This window comes from Mus musculus, chromosome 4 (genome assembly GCF_000001635.26).
Source record: "Mus musculus strain C57BL/6J chromosome 4, GRCm38.p6 C57BL/6J".
Lineage (NCBI taxonomy): Eukaryota > Metazoa > Chordata > Mammalia > Rodentia > Muridae > Mus > Mus musculus.
In genome coordinates, this window is record NC_000070.6 from 37,311,488 (window position 1) to 37,338,745 (window position 27,258).

General features: G+C 35.0%; 1 long non-coding RNA gene across 1 annotated transcript in view; it reads left to right on the forward strand.

Moving 5' to 3' along the window:
* Gm12374 (predicted gene 12374) overlaps positions 1-21,028 on the forward strand; it is an 83,113-nt gene extending 62,085 nt beyond the window's left edge. Inside the window, exons 4-8 of the long non-coding RNA NR_151605.1 lie at positions 1,970-2,026; positions 2,984-3,068; positions 7,435-7,519; positions 8,820-8,951; positions 18,445-21,028. This is a non-coding gene — a long non-coding RNA (predicted gene 12374). The remainder of the gene's footprint in view (positions 1-1,969; positions 2,027-2,983; positions 3,069-7,434; positions 7,520-8,819; positions 8,952-18,444) is intronic.
* Positions 21,029-27,258: the final 6,230 nt, after the last annotated feature.

The window sequence follows — 27,258 nt, forward strand, 5'->3', positions numbered from 1 at the left end:
GTTTCCCCTCCTACCCACCCACTCCTGTCTCCCTACCCTCAAGTTTACCTACACTGGGGCCAAAGGTCTCTCCTCCCCTGGTTGCCCAACAAGGTCATCCTCTGCTACATATGTGGCTGGAGCTATTTAAGGGATTTAGTAAAGATCTTACTAAAGTCTTCTATCATTACCATCATGAGATGTGATTTTAAATCAGAATCTTGCTCTTCATGAGTGTTGGGGTATCCAGGGCTTGCTCTGGTGTGAGAACTGGGTTCTGATGAAACCAAGTAGCATTGGCTTCTGTTGCTTATGTCCTTGTGGTTATCTCTGGTTTTAGCTGGTTTTGCTGTCTCTGACTTTACCTTGTCCTTCCTGTGAGCCTGTGATCCTGTGATCATAGGTGTATAAGCACTCCTGGGATACCAACTCTCTCTGGAAGGAATTTGTGTGCAGAGAACTGTGACACAGGATTAGTTCCAGGGCACAGATGGGAACCAGAAGGTCCTGTCTGTCTCTGGCTGTTCAGAGGTTCCTGTGTCCTGTGGCCTCCTGGAAGGTCCCACTTGGGCCAGGTATTGAAGCAATAGTGGTGATTTCACCTGTTATCTTAGATGTATCAGCACTCCTGGGAGCCGGCTTTCTTCAGTCAGGATTTGAGTATGGAGAGCACAGAGTCCCCAGCTGCTCTGCAGTTCCTGTGTCTATGTTATAATATGTTAATGTAGTGTTATTATAATCCTATAGAAGAGTTTATTTAATAATTAATGACAGAAAGGGGATGGATCCAAATCAGAGGAAGAAGCATAGAAAGAAACAAGGAGCATAGAGGAAGGAGACGCCACAAGAAATACCTATTAATGTGTGAAAAAAAAAAAAACATTTGCTATTGAATACACACACACACACACACACACACACACACACACACACATAGGCTTCTTACTAAAATTAAGCAGAAAGTAATACCAACTAAATAAAATTTAGTTTATATACATTTATTACATGTAATTTTGTAATTTACTAAATAATAACAAAACCAAAATTTTTTCTAAGTCAATTAGTATACAATTAAAGTTCATATGATGCAATTCCTCTTTCTGTTAAGACACTGGTTTGTTTATTAAGCACATAGCATAGCTTAACCAACTATCACCCAATCTTGCAAGCAAAAATTAATTTCAACTTTATAGAATCAATAGGCTCCCTTTCTATCACTACAAATTACATACACCACTATTTATCTGCAAATACACTAACACAATTTTACCTCTCCATATTTTTTCTTTGTGCAGATCTTCCATTCTCTTTCAATCTTCTTGAGCATTCAACTCAATATTAATGATGGTTTTCATGCAGTCATATTCATAAGAAACATAGACATGTTTCATGAGTTCTATATGTCAGTTATATTATTTGAGTTTGTTGTTAGGTATGCTTCCATTTTTCTGGATCTTTCCTGAGGTAAGGTCTTTTTGTATTGTGCTGTTTGTGTGTGTGTGTGTGTGTGTGTGTGTGTCTGTGTATGTGTGTGTTCACATGCTTGTATGTTGGTGTTAGTATATTTGTCTAAGAAACAGACATTACTGCTATCATCTTCATATATATTCCTTCATAAATATTCCTGAAGCTATTTAATATTTTCACTTAAATATCCTGTAAATATAACTCAGAGCCATTAGTTTTCTCTCCACCAATTTTAATCTGACACAGGATTTTAGATCTCTGAGCCAAAAAGATGACATTGTTATATGTTGCATTTGTTCAATCATGAGAGGGCTGAATCACACTGCTTCAGACATTTGTTAGAGAAAAATAGCTAAGTAAATCAAAGGTACTGCCTTTAGAGATATTGCAAGATCCAATCAATAATTCAACTGTAGAAAACTGTGTTGTGGGTTTTGTAAGTCAAAGGAAACATGAAAAAGCAATAAAAAGTGATGCACAACATGGGAAGAGTTAAATCCTGCTTATTTTGTGTGCTTTGCAGAGTGAATGGGCTTAAGACCACACATTGGTTGGACATTGAGAGATAAGGTTGATAAAGGTCAGTGGAAAGACAAATTATTCAGCTATTTTAAGAGATAAATGTTAGTACCACAGTCTTAAAAAGTGGTAGGAGGACCTGAGAAAGAAGCAAATGTTTTATATTATAATTTTGTAATAAAATATAAACTACTTTCTGAGCAAAATAGTATATAACTAATATGTGTAGTATAATGTCAACTAAAATAACTTAATATTTCCTTCCTTCAAGATTTAAACACATTTCTGTAGAATCTGAGCAATTAGGTCCTTAACCAAAACCGAATTGATAAAGGGTGATATATATATTGATGGATGTATGCATACATATATGTCTTGTTGAATGGTGGCATTTTTGCAGGGATGGCATTATTGTTCACTTATGAGAGCTATTATAATTTTACATTAACAAAATATTAAATTAATCATTCATGCTATTATACATATATTTGTTTGAAAAATTTTTTTCTATTCCTTTGGAAACTTTTATGAATTGAAGATATTTTATTATAACTAATATTTTGATATGGGCCCAGTAATAACACAGCATGTATAGAAATAAGAAGATAAATTTGAGAGCTGGTTCCCTCTTTTCTCTGTGGGATCAAATGTTTGAACTTAGGTGCTTCAATGACTGAATATCAAGTACACCTTTATAAACTCATTCATAACTGAACTATTTATTTTTGAATGATATTAACATTCCTACCAGAAACAATGTGGTTTTTTCCATGTTATATTTGGTTTAGTGTTTGAAAAAGATGAAAATAGTAATGCTGCTTAAAAATAACTAATTTTCATAAAATACAAGCATTTCAAATTCTTCAAAAGTTTCAGATGCTATCTAAAGTATATACTGCTTTTGTGATATATATTTTAACATGTTTTTTTTTCATTCCTCTGCCTAAGTATGCTAAATTACCAGTAAGCTTTCTTTAACCTAAATTATTTTATGTATTTTATATTAATTATTTTCTAGATTTCTATAAACACACAACTCTGTTTTACTTGTGAAGAAAGGATTTTTCAAGTCAGTATTCAGTGCTTGTGTCAAGACCAGCAAGGTGAGAATAAGGAGTAAATTTTAGATGGGAGGATGAAGCAATGAGAAGGATAACATCTGGCCAAGTTGTAAAGAAGCATCTGGTCTGGAACAAAATAAAAACAAGTCTAAGAGGGAGTTTATAGTCCTAAGTGCCTACATTAAAAAGCAAAAACAAAAGCAATCAACACCAAACCAGAAAGGACAAATACAAATGACTCAGTGATAAAAATGAGGAATTTCAAAGAACATAAACAAACCAAACATAAATACAGTATATAGCACAAAATTATTCACTATAAAATGTTAATATTTAAAGCATAATTCTAGCTCTTGACTCTTGTGTGTGAATAATATTATTACTATGAATTCTTCTTTTTCATTTTCAGCCTTATAGTGACTTGGAAAAAGATGTAAAATTGCTGAAGTAATTTAAATAATATATCTACCCTATTTTCTTCCAGTCACAAATGATACTGAGGCAGGAACTTGCCATAAAGTAGTATATGAAACTCAAGATAAAGACTTCCGATGCCTGGTCTAGTATTGATTTAGATCAATGAAGTCTTTAAAAGAAACTTCACAAAACAGAAGCCTGCGGGAACTTGGTGTATTCTGCTACAGACTGGAATGTTCTGCTCACTAAACAAGTACCGAATAGTCTTTGAAGGACCTGTTTCATCATGGACCTCCTCGCCATTCTATACTATACAGATATCATTCAGAAGTGAGAGTCAAATAATAAGCACAGAACACCTTGTCCAAGCTTCCTGTTTTGTTCACAGTGGAGAAAGAGCCTTTCATTTTAGAAAGAGTCATTGTGTCCTAGTGTGCATTGCCTCCAAATCTTTCAGAGACACATCTTTTCCCTTTGCTCTCTGACTCTCACATTGTGAGCTCTGTGAGCTCACCTTCTTCCCTAGGGTCATTATTTCTTCTTCTTCTTCTTCTTCTTCTTCTTCTTCTTCTTCTTCTTCTTCTTCTTCTTCTTCTTCTTCTTCTTCTTCTTCTTCTTCTTCTTCTTCTTCTTCTTCTCCTCCTCCTCCTCCTCCTCCTGCTCCTCCTCCTCCTCCTTCTCCTTCTCCTCCTTCTCCTTCTCCCTCTTTCTCCTTCTCCTTCTACTTCCCCTTCCCCTTCTTCTTCTTCTTCTTCTTCTTCTTCTTCTTCTTCTTCTTCTTCTTCTTCTTCTTCTTCTTCTTCTTCTTCTTCTTCTCCTCCTCCTCCTCCTCCTCCTCCTCCTGCTCCTCCTCCTCCTCCTTCTCCTTCTCCTCCTTCTCCTTCTCCCTCTTTCTCCTTCTCCTTCTACTTCCCCTTCCCCTTCCCCTTCTTCCTCTTCTTCTTCTTCTTCTTCTTCTTCTTCTTCTTCTTCTTCTTCTTCTTTTTATTTTATTTTTTGTCTGTATGTTCAGCATATTTGACTACAACATCTTGATACTTGTTCTGTTTTTATCAATTTCTATTCATTTGGTTTTTTCTTTCTATACAGTTTCTTTATGTTTTTTAATGCTTCACATTGTGCTCTTCATACATGCCATGTGACACCTCTCACATCTTCCTTTTCTAATAATTTTAAACACTCTACTTTTGTCCTTATCTCTCCTTAAAGTGCAAACATTTTACTTAACTCCTCTCTCTCATTTCATAGGTACTTATAGACATCCACAGTAGATATAGTTTACTGAAGTTTTGCTTGTTTAAGCAACAAGTTTCATTAAGTACCATTTAATTTTTCTATAATAGTAGGGAACACTGGATTATAATTGGGGTAAATCTGTGACTACAAGCTTACTTTGTGTCTCAGAGAAGACAAAATCTAGCAAAATGTAGAGGACCTCTTATGAGAAAAAAGGAAAATTCAGAAAATGACTGGACTCCATGGAGGAGATTACAAGGAAACTGCATTTCATGTCTGAGTCACAAAATTTATTGGAAAAAATTGCAAAGGATGTAGAACCTACACATTTAAAATATTTCTACTTAACACAAGTCTCGTTCTCTGCTTTATGAAAGTATGTCTTTTCCTTATGAGTCATTCTGATAACTTTCATTAGATACTCTATCAGTTTCCATTCATTTTATGCTGTATAATATCTAGTAACAATTGTCAACATTTTTCTTTTAAATGCCTATTGCAACTGTACATGTAAGGTCTAATTAGTGCAGTTAGGTGATATCAAGTAGCAGCTGCTTCCACACCTATTTTATTTAAATACAAAACTATGAAGTCTACTGACATAGACTGCTGTTCCTTTCCATTGCCTTGCTTCAGTATTCAGTTGAAACAGAAAAAGGACAGTGCAAACAAACTTGTAAAATGTGGTGTTCCCGACAATTTTCCCTTTATAACACTGAGAGTATATTTCTAATACCTGTAAGACTTTTAACAATTCTGCTTTACAAGAATCTAAGAATAAAGAGTCAGAAAAAATAGATTAACTTTCCTGGGGTGAAAATTATACCCCAAGAGTTGCGTGAAAATTTTTGTATTATTTTTACATTCACTACCCCTCCCGGTCTTCCTTCCCACAGAACTTCATCCCATTCCTCTTACCCTTGTCTCCAAGAAGACGTCCCCAATCCTCCCAACTTCCAATCCCTACCAGGCTTGCCAATTTCTGGGGCCTCACGTCTTTTGAAGTTTAGGCACCTCTCCTCTCACTGAGACCAGTTCAGGAAGTCCTCTGATGTATATATGTTGGGGCCTTGGGTCAGCTACTATATGCTGCCTTGTTGGTGGCCCATTGTCTGAGAGATATCAGGGGTCCAAGTTAGTTGAGACTGCTGGTCTTCCTATCAGGTTGTCCTCCTCATCTACTTCCAGCCTTTGCCTAATTCAACCACAGAGATCCCATGCCTGGGTATAAACATCTGTATCTGTCTCAGTCAGGTGTTTGGTGGGTCTCTCAGAGGACATCCATGCTAGGCTCCTGTCTGTAAGCACATCACAGCATCAGTAATAGTGTCGGGCCTTGGATCCTCCCCTTGAGATGGGTCCCAGTTCGTGCTAGTCACTGGACAACCTTTCCTTCAGTCTGTTCTCCATTTTTGTCCCTGCAGTACTTTTGGTCAGGAGCAATCCTGGGTTAGAGTTTTTGACTATGGGATGGCAACACCCTCCCTTCACTTGGTGCCTTGTCTTTCTACTGGAGGTAGACTCTACAAGTTTCCTCTCTCCACTGTTTAGCATTTCATCTAAGGTTCCTCCATTTGAGTCCCTCTTACCTCCAAGGTCTCTGGTACTTTTACAACCCCCTACCCCGCTGAGGTTGCATATTCCCATTCACTCTTCTTGCTCAGGGCTTCTCTCTTGCCTCCTAACTACCTAATCATGTTTCTCTTTGCTCTTCCCCTTCCCTCTCCCATCCAGGTACATCCTTCTTTCTGCTGCCCAAAATTGCTTTCTTTTCCCTAAAAAGTAGGATTGAGGCATCCTTACTTGGGTCCTTTGGCTTGTTAAACTTCTTGAGTTCTGTGGATTTTATCCTAGGTATTCTGTACTTTTTTTTACTAATATCCACTTAACAGTGAGTATATATCATACATGTCCTTTTGAGTCTGAGTTACCTCACTCAGTATGATATTTTCTAGTTCCATCCACTTGGCTGAAAAACTTATGATGTCTTCGTTCTTAATATCTGAATAGATGTTAATGAACCATATTTTCTGTATCCATTTTACCATTTTGGGGCATCTGGGTTGTTTCCTCCATTGCAGATGGGATTGAAATGTGGTACAACCACTCTGGACATCAATCTGGAGATTCCTCAGAAAATTAGAAATAGATCTACCTGAAGAGCCAGATATACCACTCTTGGGCATATACCCAAAGACACCCACCATACCACAGGGGTGTGGGCTCTACTATGTTCATAGCTGTCTTATCTGTGATAGCCAAAAACTGAAATATTCTTTTCAAATGAGTTGGTATTAATGACAATATTAGTTAGTAAGGTACATTTTTGACTCAATGATTTACTTTCTTTTCCAGCTAGCATACTGCTAGTATTTTATACTGAGGACATAGAATAAAATATGTTCTTAGGCCTTTAGATAATAAAGTAGATTGAGCAAACAAATATTTAAAATATTTGTTAAAATAATAACAAGAGGATTTGGTATTTACCAGATTGCCCTATTAAATAACTAATCATAATTTTGCAATTGATTGTACATATTTTTAGACTTGCCATTATATAAAATATTATTCATTAATTAAAAACCTATGATTTCAATAAGAAAGAAGAGAAACTCATTTAATAATTTTGTGCCTCACAATGATGTATTAAAAATAAAGCAGAATATTTAATCTTTTCTAAGTTAAAATAGTATCCTTTGATAGCTAAAGTAACATTAATTGTCCTTGAATCTATTCTTTATTGCTTTTATAGATCTTCAATAAATTGTCAGAAAATGGTTGTGATAAAAGATACACCAGACATGACAATAGTATATTATGGCAACTGTGGGATCAAGGTATGGATACTTAAATATTCAGGCTTTAATAATAGTTTCAAGTTAGATGTAAAAGGGGGATTATTCAAATACAGAATAGACAACGTTGTCAAAGAATCAGATATTGTCCACAAGGGGCCTCAAACCAAGGAAGATGGGAAGAACTAAGGAATCGATTCTTTGATTGATGGTGAGTGCATACCTCTGCCAGCAACTTTATTATGTCCCAGTGCAACTAGGTATAGACTTTTGGACTCCAGATCAAGACAAGGATAAATGTTATTATAATGATTATTTATTACAGAGACCATGGAATGATAATATAATCTAGCATATCATTATACACTGGGATAATTATATTTTGAAAAAAATTGGTAGAAGTACTATGGAATCATTTTTAGGTTTAGGAAAAAAAACCACCATGACTTCTTATCACATATCTTTCCTTTGGTTGTCTGTTTCTGTGGGTCATATCAATTCTGCATTTCTTAGGAACAGAGAAATAAAAGAAATTGACAAATGTCAAGAAGATATAGCAGTATTTTTAAAACTTCTTTTGATCTCCTTTATGCCAATCCCTACTATCTGAAATCTGGTTTCCTTAGAATCTTTAAAATTGCAAATAAAGGGAAAAATACCAGGCAAGCACATATAAAGGATATGAAAAGAATGAAGAGCAGAAAGGCAAGAATCAGAAAAGGTCTATGCTTGGTATGCACTTGTTTCTTCTCTGCTTAAGTCAGGCAGGGTTGAAGGTCTCTAAGGAGCTGGAATAAAAATGCATAGATCTTTAGTCCATGAGGAGATAATTTCAATACGTTCTATTATTTGCTTTTTAATTTAATAAAAGGAATGTTTTCCAGAATAAAATAATAAGATAAATTGATATAAGATTCCTGGTATTTTCATTAACTGGTGCTTCTTCAGTTTTTACCATTTATTTTATTTAATTTAAATACTGCTTCTGGTTAACCTTGGGTTTTTGCCTCTCAAGTATTGACAGACATGTACCAAATTTCTTTGTGGTTACTGGGTTCTGTTGTTTTGTTTTGTTTTGTTTTTGTTTGTTTGTTTGTTTGTTTTTGCTTGCTTTTGTTTGGTGCTAATTTTTAGGTATGCTTAATTATTTGAAAGTGTTACAGAATACATTTTCCATTGATTAATTTATTTATTTACCTTATATCCTGATTGTAGCAATGCCTGTCCTCCCAGTCTACTTCCTCATGTATCTCCTCTCCCCATCCTCCCCTCCTTTTCCCCTTTGAGAAGAGGGAGGACCCCTCTGGGTATCACCCTACCATGGCACATCAATTTATTGCAGGACTAGGTGCATCCTTTACCACTAAGAGCATCAAAGTGGCCCAGTTGGTGTTTTATAGAGCCTGTTGATTCTCTGTAATCTTCTACTTCTATTTTTTAATGGATGGACCTAGAAAAGATCGTAACAAGTGAGGTAAGCTGGGATCCATAAAGGTAAATATTGCATGTTCTCTTTCCTCAGTGGCTCCCAGTTCTAAGTCTTCAGATATGAGTATATAATATGGAAAAATTCCCATCTGTTTTAGTGTTGCTGTAAAGAGACACAGTAACCATAGCAACTCTTATAAAAAGTAATCTTTTAAATGTGGTTTAAGTTTACTCCCTTTATTTTATTTTCTATTGGTTATTTTATTTATTTATATTTCAAATGTTATCTCCTTTCCTAGTCCCACTCTGCAAACACCTTATCCTCTTCTCCCTTCCCCTGCTTCTATGAAGGTGCTCCCCACCTACCCACTCCTGCTTCACTACATTCCCCTAGCATTCCCCTACACTGGGGCATGTTGCCTCCATAGAACCAAGGGCCTCCCCTCCCACTGATGCCAGATAAGGAAATCCTCTGTAATATATGGAGCTGGAGCCATGGGTCCCTCTACATGTCCTATTTGTTTTGTCATATAGTCCCTGGTATCTCAGGGGTAAGTCTGGTTTGTTGATATTGTTGTTCTTCCTATGGGGTTGCAAACCTCTTCAGATTCTTCTGTGCTTCTCCTAAGTTCTCCACTGGGAACACTGTGCTCCATCCTATGGTTGACTTTGAACATCCACATCTGTATTGGTCAGACTCTGGCAAAATGAGATTTGCTTACAATTTCTGAATTTTAGTTCATTATCATCATAGTGGAGATAATGGTAACATACTGACAAACACAATGCTGGGGAAGTACCTGAGCAGGTATAAGGAAGAATGACACACTGGACCTGACTTGGACTTTCCAATATGAATGCACACCCTCAATGACATACTTCCTCCAACAAACCACCTCTCACATAGTGGCAACCCCTAACAACTAAACATTAAAATATATGAGTTGATATGAAGTAATCTTGTTCAAACCCCCAATCCAGAAATGATAAAGTGTGTGTGTGTGTGGAAAAGGTTCTATGGAGAAGGTTAATAGAAAGACACAATGATAGAATTGGGATTAGAAATTGGGGAGGTGCTTCAAATGAGGAGGAGTGAGGGAAGTCAATACTAAAAGAGACAGAGGGTCAAAAAGGACCAAGGCTGTTTGATAGTCTCAAATAATTATATTATTTCATAAAGTTATACATAATACCTCTAAATATATTTTTCAAAATATTATTGCACTTGGGCTAACAATATTACATATCACATTCAGACTAAAAAATCCCTAGTACCAGACATGAGCAAATTCTATCTAAGTGGTTGCCCAGGTTAGTACCTCTGGAATACCTCACAAAAGGTGAGGTAAAAGTAAGAAACTGGGTACTTTCTCTAGCTCCTCCATTGGGGGCCCTGTGTTCCATCCAATAGCTGACTGTGAGCATCCACTTCTGTGTTTGCCAGGCACTGGCATAGCCTCACAAGAGACAGCTATAAGGGGATCTGCAACCATATAGGTGGAACAACAATATGAACTAACCAGTACCCCCCAGAGCTTGTATCTCTAGCTGCATATGTAGCAGAAGATGGCCTAGTCAGCCATTATTGGGAAGAAAGGCCCCTGGATCTTGCAAACTTTATATGCCTCAGTACAGGGGAATGCCAGGGCCAAGAATTGGGAGATGGTGGGTAGGGGAGTGAAAGGGGGCTATGGGGGACTTTTGGGATAGCATTTGAAATGTAAATGAAGAAAATACCTAATTAAAAAAAAAAAGTAAGTAACTGTTGCTCAAGGAATCTTGCACATATGACACAGGACTCTGATGGTTCGTCTACATCCAACTGGAAGTCCTTCTTGCATTCTGGTAGCTATTCCAGAAATTCTATTTCTATTCTAGAAAGTACTATTGAAGTTACCAGATGAGGAAAACAAGTAATAGTTCTAACATCTGTGACATCATTAAAAACCATCAATATGGCAAGTATCTGTGAAGATACAAGCATTCACCTGTTTGTGGTAATCAATAACTAAGACAATGTAAGGTACATGTAACAAGGGAAAATGGTACTCTAAATCTAGGCTGCTGAATCCTTTTCTACTTTCAATCACATTTGGGTAGTGTGCTCTAGACAGCTGGCAATTTCTACTCTGTATTAGTTTTGATCATTGTGTAGGACATGAGGATGGATGTTTGTATTGAGCAAAAGAAATAATTGAATTTGACAGTTTGTTTTTTGTCATATACACGAACACATGTGCACTCACATGCACACACGTGCACACACACACACACACACACACACACACTTTAAACAGCGATAATTTAAAATTTCACATGGTATAGAGTATTGCCAACATTGCTTTTGATGCTTAGCTTTCTTCTTCTAAGAAGTCCATTACAAGTGTTTCTGTGAATTATGCCTAGTAGGAATTACTTCTCTTCCTTGCTTCTCCCTCCCTTCCTTTTTTATTTCCCCCTGTCTTTTTAACCAATTTTTCTTTTTTCCTTTCATTTCTGCCTTGGTATCAGGGCTGAATCTAGGATCTTCTACTTTCTAGAAAACTAGTCTACCTAATTTCTTTCTATAATATTTTTAAATCATTTTATTTTTATTTTAATTTTTCCAATTTAGGTGTATTCAGTTAGTCAGGCTAGATGTGAATTCACTCTCTAACTTAGGCTTGCTGTCCCCTTGCCATCCTTCCACCCCATGCTCTTGAGCGACTGGGATTAAAGACTTTCACCATGTAATCAAAGCCTGTATACTCACTGTTCTCTAATTTTTAATTTTAAAACAGTAAACTAGTATATTTTTATGTAATCATATCCATGTGAGTATTTACTATGGGTGTTTTATCTCAATAATCTAAATGGAGCTTTGATTCACCCATTTATTGACGACTTACTGATATCATAGGTGACTTTTCTCTAAATAATGTTAACTTTTCTGATTTTGTGAGATTATATTTGTTCAACACAAAACATGAATCTTTCCTGTAAATCAACTACTTGTTTTAAAGAAATGTTTTCTTTAATTTTAATATGCATTTTATTCAGTTTTTTGATAAGTGTAACAAGTAAAGTCTTAATACTTTATTAATCAACATAGTTGTTGAATAACTGCATCCACAGATTTACAGCAAAGTCTCTGTTTCCGATTGTGTCATTGACTTTAAAGAATTTAAATAAACATTTAACATCACAACATCACTGACAGCATTCTCTTTTTTAATGAGTTAGGGCAAATTTCAGGTATGTCTATGATGGTGATCCACATATCAATTTAAATGAACCAAAAACCATCCTCATATTAAATTATATGAGTGATTCGTCAAGTAATCATTTCAAGACTGATGTATTCAGAAATGTAATTTCCCAAGTCTAATTTCATATATAATTATATTTTTTCTTTTCTTTTTTTTCCAAGACAGTGTTTCTCTGTATAGCCCTGTGCTGTCCTGGAACTCACTTTGTAGACCAGGCTGACCTCGAACTCAGAAATCTGCCTGCCTCTTCCTCCTGAGTGCTGGGATTAAAGGCGTGTGCTACCACACCTGGCATATTTATAGTTTTTTTATTTTTAGAAATTATCCAAAAATGTATTTACCTCTATAATTCTGTTCTTGACTCTTCTATGAGTGATTATTACCATGGTTAAAATAGCCCTTAGTGGTTCCATTTCAATGAGAATATTTTCATTTTAGATATGATACATTTACATAGGAAAATCTATTGGACTACCATAAATGCACATGGAACTGGCTCAGAACACACTTCTACAAACTGCCAATATCTTTGGCCAGACACCCCACCCCCATCCTAGTGAAGTCTTGGTTTATGATTTGTTCCTTGAACTAGAACATGTTTAGATTTTATGTAATAAGACACAGAAAACATCTTCTGATGTTGAGTGTTCCAAAGTAAATGATTTGAATGTTTTAAGGAAACCCTCTTATAAGTAAATGAGATGGCACAAGGTAGGAACACCTGGTTAAAATGAGTAAACTCCACAGTGGTTTGTAATCTTCTCCCTATAAAATCCTGCATTTCACATTAAGTCAAAGAGACAGCATGGGATATTTTTTTCTTAGTAAATAAAAATATAATTCCTTTATTTCTAAGATGAGAACACCACTTTTAATCTCAATCATCTTTCTTTTTGCCTATTTCAAGGTTTTGGGTTTTACTTTTATGATGGTGGTTGTGGTGGTGGGAGTGGTGGTCTTTTGTGTTGTTAAAATTCAGTGGTGTTGCCATAGCTCATGCATGAATCTCAATAAGAAGGAAGACCAAGTGTGGGTGCTTTGGTCCTTCTTAGAAAGAGTACAAAATACTCACAGGAGCAAATATGGAGATAAAGTATTGAGCAGAGACTAAAGGAAAAGCCACCCTGAGACTCTCTACCCTGGAGTTTCATCCCATACACATTTACTAAATGAGGATGGCCTTGGCATGAATCAATGGAAAAGAGGTCTTTGGTCCTATCAAGGCACCAGTGTAGTGGGATCAAGGGCAGGGAGGTTGGAGTGGGTGGGTGAGTGAGTGGAGGAACACCCTAATGTAAGCAGAGGGAGGGAGGATGGGATCAGGCTTGTCTGGGAGGGTGGGAAATTGAGAAAGGGGATAACATTTGAAGTGTAAATAAAGAAAATATCCAATAAGAAAAGAAAAAAAAAACTAATGTAAAGAGGAGTTAAGTATGCTAACTTACAAAGTCCACTTTTGGTACAAAGTAGTACAGTGGAAGCACACATAAGATAGTCAGGTGGAAATAACAGAAATGAAAAGAGCCATATAAATTATAAATTGACGTGATGACTCTAATCAACTTTACAATAGCTAGATTTACTGTATTTGACGCAAGATTTTTTCACCAGTTGTTTTTGAATCCTGAATCCTTTGTCTCTTCCCACATTTTCATTATGTTCATCTGCTTTTATGAGCTTTTTGATTAACATGACTGTATAAAATTTTAAAAAAAATTCTAGAAAGAAAAATCTTTGAAGTCATTTAGTGGAATCATCTCTTGTTTCCTGGATAGGATGTTGAAAGTCAAGTATTGAGCCCCAAATATCCTTGTTCACAAAACAGTGACAGTATCCAATAACACTGCTTTCCACAAAAGATTTCTTTTAACCTGGGGCTTCCTTGTATCTGTCTTCTGTGTCTGACCCAGACTTCTTTTTTGGATGTGTAAAATATAATGTATGTTTCTAATGGACTAGGAGCATAGATATTCTTTTTATGAGAAAATGTTGGAAGAAATAAAAGGTTGTGAAACTCTTTGTTCCTATGAAGGCCAAACTTTTGACTGTATGGTAGTGATTCATAGCACTTTCCTGAAACAATTTGTGCTTTTGAGCCATTGGTTATTATTTTACTCAAGGAAAGGTCAAGATGTAACTTTCCTTCACATCTTTCTACTCTGCTAATAAAGGAGTTCTAGGTGATATCATCTATTTATTATCTCATACACAGACTCCACAGCAATTATCTCAGGCACAATTCAAAGGATATTTATTTTCTTCAATGTATTCTGCAAATAAATACATGAAGGCAAATGCTGATCGATGAGTAGAAATCTGCACTGCTGTGTATGTGTAAAGAATGGTTAACACAGAGACCTATAACTAGACAATGTAAAGAGAGTCAAAAATTTTAAAGCACTCAGGCCAAAAGAGAATGTCTTCATCAAACTCTTCCCTTAAGGCTTTCAGATCTATGCAGAAGAGGAAGCATATAGATTTTAACAGCCAGAGGTGATGAATGTCTCTAATGAAAAAGTGTCCTCCAGAAATAAGAAGATTGATGCAGAAATTAAACTACAGAGATTATGGCAGATGCATAAGACCTGAACAAGGTCTAGCTATATATTTTCCAAGCAGTGAGAATGGACATAGGGCCACACCACTAAACAAAAACCTATCTGCAGCAATATTCACTGGCAAGGGGAGCACAGGAGTCTTGCTGGATATATCAATCACACAACAGAGTATGCTCACTCTTTTTCTTATTGGTCTTTAATTGTTTGTTTCTATTCTTGTTTTGTGCTTTTTCTTTGGTTGATATTTTATTATTTATAAAATTATAAATATGTAACGTGTAAATATATAAGGTAAGATATATATTTATAATTATATGAATAATTGACTAAATTTATATATGTGAATATTTACTAGACAAAACAGAAGCAAACACACCCACGAGAAGTAGAAAGCAGGAAATAATCAAACTCAATAATAATCAGAATCAATCATTAGAAACAAAGAAAACAATACAAAGACTCAGCAAAACCAAGAGCTGGTTTTTTTTTTGAGATAATCAACAAGATAGACAAACCCTTGGTCAAACTAACTAAAAGGCAAACAGACAGTACCCACACAAACAAAATCAGAAATGAAAAGGCAGACATAACAAAGAACACTGAGGAAATTTAAAGAATAATTAGATCTTACTACAAAAGCCTGTACTCCACAAAATTGGAAAACCTAAATGAAATGTATGATTTTCTATAAGGTAGCAATTATCAGATATAAATCAAGATCAGATAAATTATCTGAATATTCACATAACCGTTAAGGAAATAGAAGCATTCATTAAAATTTCCAAACCAAGAAAGCCCAAGAGCCAGATGGTTCTAATGCAGAATTTTACTTTCAAAAAGAAGCAAATAGCAATACTCATCAAACTATTCCACAAAATAGAAACAAAGGAGACACTGCCAAACATATTCTATTACGTCACAGTTATTCTGATATGTAAACCACACAAAGACTTAACAAAGAAGGAATTTCAGATAATTCTTTCCTCAGGAACATTGATGTAAAAAAATACTCAAAAAAATTCTTGATAACCAAATCTAACAATACATCAAAGACATCATCCATCATGATCAATAAGGCTTAATCCCAGGGATGTGGATATGGTTCAATATATGAAAATTCATCAACTTAACCAATCATTAAACCAAACTGAAAACAAAACAATACAAAAACATATGATCATCTCCTTTGATCCTGAAAAAGCCTTGGGAAAATCCAACACTCGCAGGGATCAGGGATATGAGGTACATATGAAAGCAATCAACAACAAACTAGTAGCCAATATCCAATAAAATGAAGACAACTTTACAAGTAATTAAGCAATTGTACAAGTATAGGTGACAAGACGAATCTATGCCATTTCCCTCTCTCTGAAATAGAGTTTTTGAAGTTCTAGCTAGTATAATACAACATCTAAAGGAAATCAAATGGAATACAAATGAGAAAGGAAAAGGTTAAAAATATAACTATTTATAGGTGATATGATAATATATGTAATATAGCCAATAAACACCTTCAACAAGGTGGCTGGATACAAAATTAACACAAAGCAATCAGTACCCCTCCTTTATACAAGCAACAAATAGGCTGTGAAAGAAGGTAGTGAGACTATACCCTTCACAATAGCACCAAATAGTATATACTATCTTGGTGTGACTCTCACTAAAAAAGTGAAGACTTGTATGACAAGAACTTCAAGTCTCTTGAGAAAGAAATTAAGGAGGATATCAGAAATGGAAAGATTGCCCTTGTTTATGAATCTGTGGAATTGAAATAGTGAAAATGGCCATCTAACCAAAAGCAATCTACAGATTCCCATAAAAAACCCAACACAATTCTTTACAGGCCTTGAAGAAACAATTCTCAACTTTATGTGAAAAAACAAAAACAAAAAAAAAAAAAACAAAACAAAACAAAATTCAAGTTAGCCAAAACAATCCTGAACAATAAAAGTACATTTAGAGTTATCAAAAAATCTGACAGCAAGCTGAACTATAGAGAAATAATAATTTAAAATGCATGGTATTGATATAAAAACAAACAAGTTGATCAATGAAATTGAATTAGACCCAGAAATAAGGCAACATACATAGAGACAATTGACTTTTGACAAAGAAGTCAAAACCATACAATAGAAATTGGAAAGATTTTTTAACAAATGATCTTGGTCTAATTGCATGTCTGCATGTAGGAGAATGCAAGTAGATCCTTATCTATCACCCTACATAAAGCTTAATTCTAAATTGATCAAAAACTGAAGGTAAAAACAGATACACTAAATCAAGTGGAAAGGAAGGTGGGTAATAGGCTGGAAATCATCAGAACAGGAGTTACAAGCAAAACAACACTGGCTCACACAATAAGGGCAACAATTACCTTAGGAAACAAAAACAAAACAAAATAAACAAACAAACAAACAGCCTCTGTAAGACAAAGGACACTACCACTGGGACAAAACAATAGCCTACATATTGGGAAAAGATCTTTACTAATTCTACATCTGACAAATGGCTAATATCAAAATATATAAAGACCTTAAAAAAGTTAGACACCAAACAATCAAAAACCCAATTAAAAAATGGAATAATAAGCTAAATAGAGAATTCTCTAAAAAAGGACTCTCTAATTGCAGAGAAGTACCTGAAAAATGTTCAATGTTCTTAGGCATCAGAGAAATACAAATCATAAACAACTGTGAGATTTCACCTTACATTGATCAGAATGGACAATATCAAAAACTCAAGGACAGCACATGCTGGTGAGGTTGTGGAGGAAGGGGAACACTCCTCCACTGCTGGTGGGAGAACAAACTTGTGCAACTACTCTGGACATCAATTTGTTGATTTCTCAGAAAATTGGGAAATGTTTTACCTCAAGATCCAGTTATACCATTCCTGGGCATATAACCAAAAGATACTCCACCATCCAACAAGGATACTTGCTCAACTATGTTCAAAGCAGCTGTATTTTGTAATAGCTAGGAATTGGAAACAACCTAGATATCCCTCAAAAGAAGAACTGATAAAAAAATGAGATCCATTTACACAATGGAATACTACTTAGCCATTAAAAACAAGGACACCATGAATTTTGCAGGAAAGTTGTTACAACTAGAAAATATCATCGTGAGTGAAGTAAGCAAGTTCCAAAATAACATACATGCTATGTACTCACTTTTAAGTAGATATTAGCCATAAAGAACTGGATAAACACGCTATTATGAACAGAAGCCAAATAACTAAGAGGACTCAAGGGAGGATGGTTGAGTCCTCAAAAGAGAAAAACCAACATAGATATTAGAGATCCATGAAAAAAGGGAACTGGGTGGGAGAGGGGATGTGGAGGGGAGGGGAGTAACCAGATGTAGGAAGAGCATGGGAAAGAAAAGGAAAATCAATGGGGATGAGAATTTCTACAAGTTCCAGAAACTTGAGGTGAAGGGCAGTCCCCAGGAGGGTGTACTTTGGCCACTCTAAATGAGACCCCTAACAGTGGGGTATGTGATCAAGCAGTGACTACTTCCTGTAGCCAGGCAAGACACCCAGTGGAGGAATAAGGACAGCAACTCACCCAGGAAACCTTCAACCCAAAATGAGTCCTACCTCAACATATACAGGGACAAAGATAGAGCAGAGATCGAAGGAATACCAAAAAATGACTGCCTCAAATTGATACCTATATCATGGATAAAAACCAATTCTTGATACTATTAATGATTCTCTGTTATGCTTACAGAAAGGAACCTAGCATAACACCTCTGAGATGATCCATCAAGCAACCAATAGAAAGAGATGCAGAGACCCACAGTCAAATATTCAATGGAGCACATGGAGTCTTATGGAAGAGTTGGGAGAGGATTGATGGATCTGAAGACGACAGAGGCTCCACAGGAAGACCAAGAGAGTCAACTATCCTGGACCCTTGGGGACTCCAGAGACTGTGTCACCAACCAAAATGAAAGCAGAGGTTGCACCTAGGCCTCTTTGCACATATGTAACATATGCACAGCTTGGTCTCCATACTTGTCATTAATTCCTTTATATGACTTAAGAGTTGTATGAGCTCATACCATCAGGGAATGTTGTCCCTGCCAAAGTTAATGACTTGTGGATAATCAGAAAAAGCATGATTCAGGAGAGTGAGTCTGTGTCTCTGTGATGCTGAGATTTAAGGTTATGCAAAGAACTCTGAAAACATGAGTTCTAGAATATATAAATCACTGTAAGAATTGTTTATTACAAGATTTCTCAACTATGCAATTTAAAAGGTTGCAAAGTGAATTGAATGAGGGCCTTCAAAAACCTGAAGGGAAAGAGGCAGCTACACTAATGATTCATCTTAGAAAGATATAAAGGAAACCAGGTGTGCAAGATATCTTAGTACAATGGTGCCACGAAGCTTATAGGGATAAGCATCGAATATCTGAGAGGAATTAATGCTCACTTAATGAGGTGGAACCCACATCCCACAGTATGGGTTACTAATCACCTGGGACTGGATAGCCCAGAGACCTAGAATAAAATCAAAGTCTTCTGGTATTCAAAAATGAAAAGAAAATCCAGCAATAAAATTAGTCCTATTGATATCATGTTATACTTACAGTTCAGTGAATTGCTTAACCATTATCAAATAAGCTTTTTTCTACCCAGGTTACTTACAAAAGGAAGTTTCCTTCACCCTACCATTCTATCTTATAATCTTTCAATGAAGGAAAATTAAGACAAGAACTAAAATCTATAGTTGCATAGCATCTACAGTCAAAAACAGAAATAAAGAAATGAAATCATGTTGCCAACTAGAACTCTTCACTCATATGGTTCAAAGCCCAAATTATAAAATTTTACCAACGATCATAGGCTATGACTTATTCCATGAGCCATCATGGTATATTCCTACACAGACATGCGGTTAGCCCAATCAATGGTAATTAGATAATTCCTCATTAAGACTTCCTAGGTGATTCTATTTTGTGCTAAGTTGACCATTAAAAATTATCACACTATTATCATTTGCTTCCCTGGTAAAACTGGTGAGATACACTAGAGTCCACAGATTTGAGTAAGCTCCTAACTGATTGGATGAGAAACAATACTATAGCAAACCTCACAGTTTAAATTAAATTAATATATAAGTAAGGTGGGATTTAGATATGAAATATTTATAGAGTGATGTACTTCTTTTTCAAAGTAATTAGCCGCCTACCAAGAAGCCTTATAATTATCATGATACATTAATAGTCACACTAAAGAAATTACTACATTAGTTTGGGTATACGAGAATAATTCTCTTGATCTTGCACATCTACATTAGTTATTTTGAGTATAAAATAAAAAAAAAATTACTATTTCCTTGATGAGTTAACCCTGTGTCCACTTAATACAGCTACAAACAGACTTGCATTCCAAGGATCAAAAAACAAAACAAAACAACCAAACAAGCAAGCAAAATCTTTTTTTTTTTTTTTTTTTGACAAAATTTTCTGGAAAGGGTGGCCACGGTAGCAATGGATTCTGTGGTTTATGTATGGTTGAGTGAGATATTTACACTTCAAATAGTTATTTTGGAATTCTGTTAAGCATTATTTTAGCCCCAATACTTAATTGAAGGAGATCTCTGTTTATCAGAACTCAGTACCTATAACATTTGATATGAATTTAAGAACCAATTAAAATTTCTGAATGAACTAAGATTATAGTAGCATATTTACATACTAGCCATAGAATTAATAGATTTATATTTAGTTTCAGAGACTTAAAATTATGACCTCTAATTGTCTTATGAATCTGTAGTAATATGAACAGTTAAATAACAGTTAAATGCTTTGAAATCAATTATGGATAATTCTGCCTTGACCCCAAATAGTTATTAACAAAGATGTGTGGTATTTTTTCTTTGTAATATAATCATATAGTTACACTTTGAGGTCAGTAGTAGAATAAACCACACAAATTCTACTAAATAAAATATGAGACACTGTGTAAGACAGTAAATCATTTAGAACACAAAAGTCACAAAAGATTCTAAACTAGAAATAATTTCATTCAATATAAAATTTTTATGTGAACCCAGCTATGTGCACTTTCTATCCTGTGCAATGCAATGAATTGCATAAAGAAGTTTGTGTATAAAAGTAATAAAACTGTAGCCTTTTGAGGGGACAATTATTTAAGAAAAGCACAGCAACTTGAAATAGGAGTGGTAAGTCAGACTTACCTTTGGTCTGCATTTTTGCAACAATGTATACCATGAAGATAATTATTTAGAGAACTTTATTTGTTAAGAAAGATAACTGTTGCTTGTTATTAAAACTGTTGCTTATTAAAGTGACCTTGGTCCTTTCATTATTTGCACTTGTTTTGTTTTTGATTAAAAAAAATAAACCCTACTACAATCACTTAAGTCTTCTAGATTCCTAGACTCTAAGTTATATATACAGAGTTAAATGATAAATACTGAAGTGAAAAATCTTGTTTCAGAATGGTGAAGTGTAATTAAATATACCAATGAGTCTCTATCTAATTGCTTCTTGATAAGTTTCTCTAATTCTGCAATAAATGCTTATTAAATGCCTATTACACACATGATGCAGAATATAATTTATTCTGCCAAAACTGTAATAGCATCCATTTCATTGAGTTAAAATATTAATTCTATTGATCCTGATCTTTCCTGCATGTTGCTGTGACCACCAAGTGAAAATCTGTTTTGGAATACATAAAATATGGGAAAATATATAAGAATGTAGTATTTATATATATGAAAACAGGAAGTGCTGAGTGGAGTAAAGTCTACCATGGATAACTAGTGAGTAAAGATTGAAACTCAGCAATTGTTCGTAATAGCATATGGGGATATTCTGTATCCTTCATGGAATATTCTTTCTTATATACATGTCTAGGAACTTAGATGCATATTGTAAATCTTACTTTCCTTAGATTAGTGAGAATATGTTAGTAAAATCTCATAAGTTGGTCATAAAATTGATTTACAAATGAAAGTTCTATAGTTCAGTTTCTTTAAATAGTTCAGTCTTTTTAAACATGTTAATTTCTTTATCTTTTGTAAGACAAGTGTTATAGAAAACATAATTTAAAGTCATGCCCTATTGCCTTGTTATTTATTACTCTCAAGAACATTCAATTCACTAATTATCCTGTTGAAACTTAAAAAAAATACTAAAGGAATTTATTGTAATATGTATTTGTGTGCTAATTGTAATGAAGTATAAAATCTTTGCTTTTAATATCTATTTCCAGTCACATCACTTAAATCTAAAATTCACTACAAAAATATGTTTGAATATCTTTGTGGTTTTATGTGAGGTAAAGAATAAGAATGCTTAAGTGACCTGACCAGAATCCAGGACTAGATCCAGGACTTAGACTCAGAGTTACTAATTCCAAATGTATACTTTTTATGATGGATGATATGGGCTTTTCTATTAATGAAACTTTTGCCTAAAATAATACATTCATATGATTCTGTGCTTACCAACTCATACGTCCTTGCATCCTGTTGAACAGAGAGAAGCAATGGTCATGTTAGTCACTGGTCTGTTGAGATTAGGTCAGAAAATAATACATCTCATACACTGTCTCTGCTTTCACAAGTAAATAACAGTTATAAATGAAGTTATTAAGCTGTACCTCCTACGTAGTGATTTATAAAAGACAGGCATGGGGTTAAGGTTTCAAGTCCATCTTTCAAGAGAGAAAATCTCACTCATGCACGATAAAAGGTTATTTGTGCCTTTATATGATTGAAAATTACTGATTTTATCTATGTATTGGATACATATCTTTTTGTGATGACTGGAGGCTCTTTTAGACTTTGTCAAACATTTACCTAGACACAAAGGAATTAAATAATTCTGTAAAGGATTCTTGTTCTTTTTGTATTTAATATTTCTGATGGTTAAGCAAAGAGGAAAATGCTCATTCATAGTTTCCAAGCCTTGAATAAATGTGAATACATAGATTAAAGTAAAATTTAAAATGTGCCTGTTACATCTAAAATACATGGAAATAAGCATATCCATAAATGGCTTTCTTTGAATGTTCCCTTATATCTTCAAAGTGTCTTCAGGAATGTTTACATTTTAGGATTAAAATATGTGGGTGGGCAGATAGTTGAATGAGTAGATATCCAGATAAATCATTGGGTAGCTAAGTTGTTGATTTCTGAGGTAGCTCGCAATTATATACATAATTCTTAAAATCCCATTATCTCTGGCAGAATGTAATAAGTGTTACTTTCTTCACCCTTGTGTTCTCAGTCACCTGTGATAGCTGAGTCACTGATAGTTCCCTCCATAACAACTTTGGTGCAGAAACCATGATTATATTCCAACTGAACAGTATGATACCTGTGGTTCTCTTCATTGCTTTTATGCATGGCAGTCTTGTCTAATTGGCTATGAAGAACACCTTGCTCTAATCATGCAATAAATGTTTGTTAAGATTGTGAATAATGCATAGAAAATCGTGGGTGCATTAAACATATATAGTTTTTCATGAGCCCTCCAGTAATTTCTATTCTGAACGTACATTTGATATCAATATCTACATGTGAACATTAGCTAAGTAATGTGATAAGTCAATTTTGTACCAGATGTCATAGACAGTATGCTATTAAGTCCCAAATTAAGACACAATGCTGGTTTCTTTCTTAATTGGTAGAAAAGCATATCAATGTCTGGTGTGCTATTCTCATGGCTTAACTTCCTAGAGTATCCGTTACACATATCCCAGGCTTTGAAAGTAAAACTATGTCGCTTTTACATATTAGCTCACAAAGATTGTTCATAAGAAATATGTTAAAATATTTTAAAGATATTTTGTGTTAATTATTACTTTGCTGCCTATTTTTTGTCTAGATACAAGGGAAGTGTTTATTTCTGTAAGGTATTTATCATTAACTCTTTCCCCATTTAATTCTTCTACTATAGTTTTACCTTTTTCTTTCCATAACTATTTTATTTTTCTGATCTTATGTTTCACTTGACTTCTTTATTGCTGCTGCCCATGTTCAGCTCATGTTTAGGCAGCTCTATTGGTAAGATTTTGTGCTGCTTTTCTTGTTGGAATGCATCTCAATGGTAGAGTACTTGTTCAGTGTACATGAAGCACTAAATTCAATCTTCCGGACTGAAGGCAACTAACAAGCTGTGAAAATGTTTCTCTAGTTCTTTATTGGCACTCTCTGATAGTATAAGTTGAAGTTTTGAGAAATGAGTTTCATGAAAAATAACTATCTTCAATAAAGGTATACATATAAAGAAAATGCAGGTTTTTAATAGAGTTTAGGATTTTGGATAAATAATTATCTTCTTTCTTGTATCTTATTTAAATCCAAAAAGTTTGTATAATCAATCACTAAATTAAAATCTAATGAATATGAATAAGTGTTCAATATTCAAACAGTTTACACTTAATTAAATTTCTTATGAAAATGTGTAAGATAGAATGTACAAACCAATAACTCAGAGGATGCTGCTTTGAATGATAGATAAGGAGGGGGTGAATTAGGTCTGTATCAAGAACAATGTAAAATACTTCATTGTTTTCCATCAACATTAGATTAATTGAAATATCACAAGTCAAGAGTTTCATAGTTTTCAATAGCAGATGTATTTTATTATTATATATTTGAAGAGTTCTAATAAATAGAAACAAGATTTTTATCACATGTTTAATATTTGTACTTACATTTTTGGTTCCACCCTTTCTAAGTAGCTAAGGACTTCTTCACCTTACAAAGAAAGTTTATGTGATAAAAATTTCAACAACCACACAGTAATTATTACATAAGCAAGATTAAAAGGCAAGATATACAATTTAAAATCCACACTATTCTCTGCCTATTATAATTTATTCTACTCTTAAGCATTTTATGAAGTTCTGCTCTTAGTGAGGATAATGCCCCACATATTTCCTCCTCAACACTTCTTTTCCAGAGAACATGTTTGTTCCTCCACTCACTGATTCATTCATCCTAAAAGGGAATTTGACGTGCCTGTTATGTTTTATGCATTACACTATTTGCTCAGTACACTTTTGTTTCCTCATGGAACTATTAGTCAGCAGAGTTGGCCTAATTCTGACTTGACTTAATTTTCACACATTCAAGTCTTTCTTCTTTGGAAGGGAAGGAACTAAATATGGCAATTTTATCTTTACCTTTTTGTAGAAAGGCTTCTTTTGCATATCGTGTTTACTGATGACTCTACTTCAAAGTAGATGAACTGACATGGGTATCTTCTAGAGTTCCCAATATTAAACTGTCCATGATCTACCTTATGACTTAATATAGAGAACTGCAGTTTGCTTGCATTCTCAGGAAAATTTGCATAAAATAATAGACATTTCTGAATGGAATGACAACTCCAGTCAACCTGAGATCAATTTCTTAATGCTATTGACTTCTAAAAGTTACTGAAATTTACTATTGTTTCTGATTTTTTATTTGTTTGTTTTAAGGTTATTTGCTTGTTATTATAAACATTTAGCTGGTTCTTTCAGGGCTTTTGAAGAATTATTTAGATTCCATATTTCATTAATTCAAAGAAGGCATCAGACACTGCATTATTTGTTCTTGGTTAGGGATATGTAACATTTTGAGTCAATGTCTCCTCTTTAGTGATGTTGTCTGGTTTGAACTTTGTACACCTTTTGCATAATGTTGTTCTCTTATCTTCTTGCTCCTTCTCTGTCTGCTTTTCACTTACCCTCTCTCCCTCCCCATTCCCCTCCCCTTTCTCCCCTCTAAGTGCTCATCACCAGCCTCTATTTTCTCTCTCTCTCTCTGCCTTGCTCTGTCTCCACTACCCTCTGAACTCCTCTCCCCATGACCTGAATAAACTCTATTCTATACTAAAAAAAATGTCTTTTGCATACTGCCATAGTTTCTCAGAATATGACTGTATATGTGTATGTGTATGTGTATGTGTATGTGTATGTATATATGTATATGTATGTATATGTATATAAACAACCATGTTGTTTAGAAGATATCATTCACAACATCTTGTTTCTAAAATATTCCACCTGGTGGGAAGGTTGAGAAAGACATCCTACTTAGGACTGAGGGCTCCAAAGTCTAATACTCTTTCTGCTGTTGGTTCCTTTGTGGATCTTTGTATTAATTATAATCGACTGCAAGACAATGCTTCTTTGAAGGAGGTTAAGTGGGAATACTACTAGGTCATTAGGAGATTTCCTATTGCTATTTTCCTTTAACAGAAGAATAGAAGTAGGTTTTTTTCTATGTCCATGACCTAGATAGTATTAGATTCTTGGTCAATTTATCAATGTCATGTGTGCATTACATCTCACTGAATGAGCATAAAAATCCAATAAAAAATAGGTGTGTTGCATAACATTTGTGCCATCTTACTATTATATCTTGCAGGAAGATCTTTTAGGTTGCGGATTTGAAGATGAGTGATGCAGATGCTTTCTTTTCTTCTTCTTTATACATTTTTTTATTTTTAATTAGGTATTTAGCTCATTTACATTTCCAATGCTATACCAAAAGTCCCCCATACCCACCCACCCCCACTCCCCTACCCACCCACTCCCCCAGCATCCCAGTCCTGCTGTTCTTCCTGTCCCCTCATGTCTGAACTTTGCCCTTACAACCTAATAAAAAAACCCCAAAACCAACCAAATCATCAACAACAACAAAAATAAAAAAACAAAGCAACAACAAACAAACATCCAACCAATCCAATAAAATCATATAACCAACCAACAATAGCAACAACAATAAAGCATAGAAAACATCTCATTGTGGAAGCTGTAGTATGTCACAGTGTGCTCCAACATATATTCAGTCTACAAGTCTTTATTTGCAAATATTCGTTGCAATGAGTCATGAGTCTGCTTCAAGATCTCTGGCTTATTTTATATAATCAACACTGGGTCTTCATATGGATTCCTCCCAGTTATTCTGTTATTGTCTTGTGTCATGGAGATTCTACAGCATTGGAAATGTAGGGCTGGCCCTTTTAAGCATCCTAAACATTCACTGATAATGTAGACCATGGGATGCACCAACTCAGAGCCCTGGATCTGGGCCTGGGTGGTAGCGAAGCTGGTCAAACCACTGGCTCTCCTTTGTCATTGTCACAAGGACAAGTTCCCCATTACTACTCTGGCTAGACCACTCAATGCCACTAGCATCAGGTCAGCTCTCCTACTTTCATGCCCTCATGGATGGCTTTCCCTCACCCATGCTCTACTAAGCTCCTCAGTGAAGGAGCAGGGCTCATGATCCCAAGTGCTGCAGACTGTGAGACAATGGGACAGTTCTCCAGCTGCCCATGCTCACACCTGAGGGGCTGACTCACCCTTGCCTTTGAAACCAGGGCCAGCTCCAATGTGTTGCCCAGGTGAGGTGCAGGGCCCATTCTCCAAAGAGATGCAGCTGATGAGAGATAAGGCCAGCTACACTGTTCTCTTAACTCCAGGAGCAGCTATTTTGACCACTGAAGGTAAAAATTGAGGTGGTGGAGAGCATCACTTTCACTTCAGGGAAGACAAGACAAGT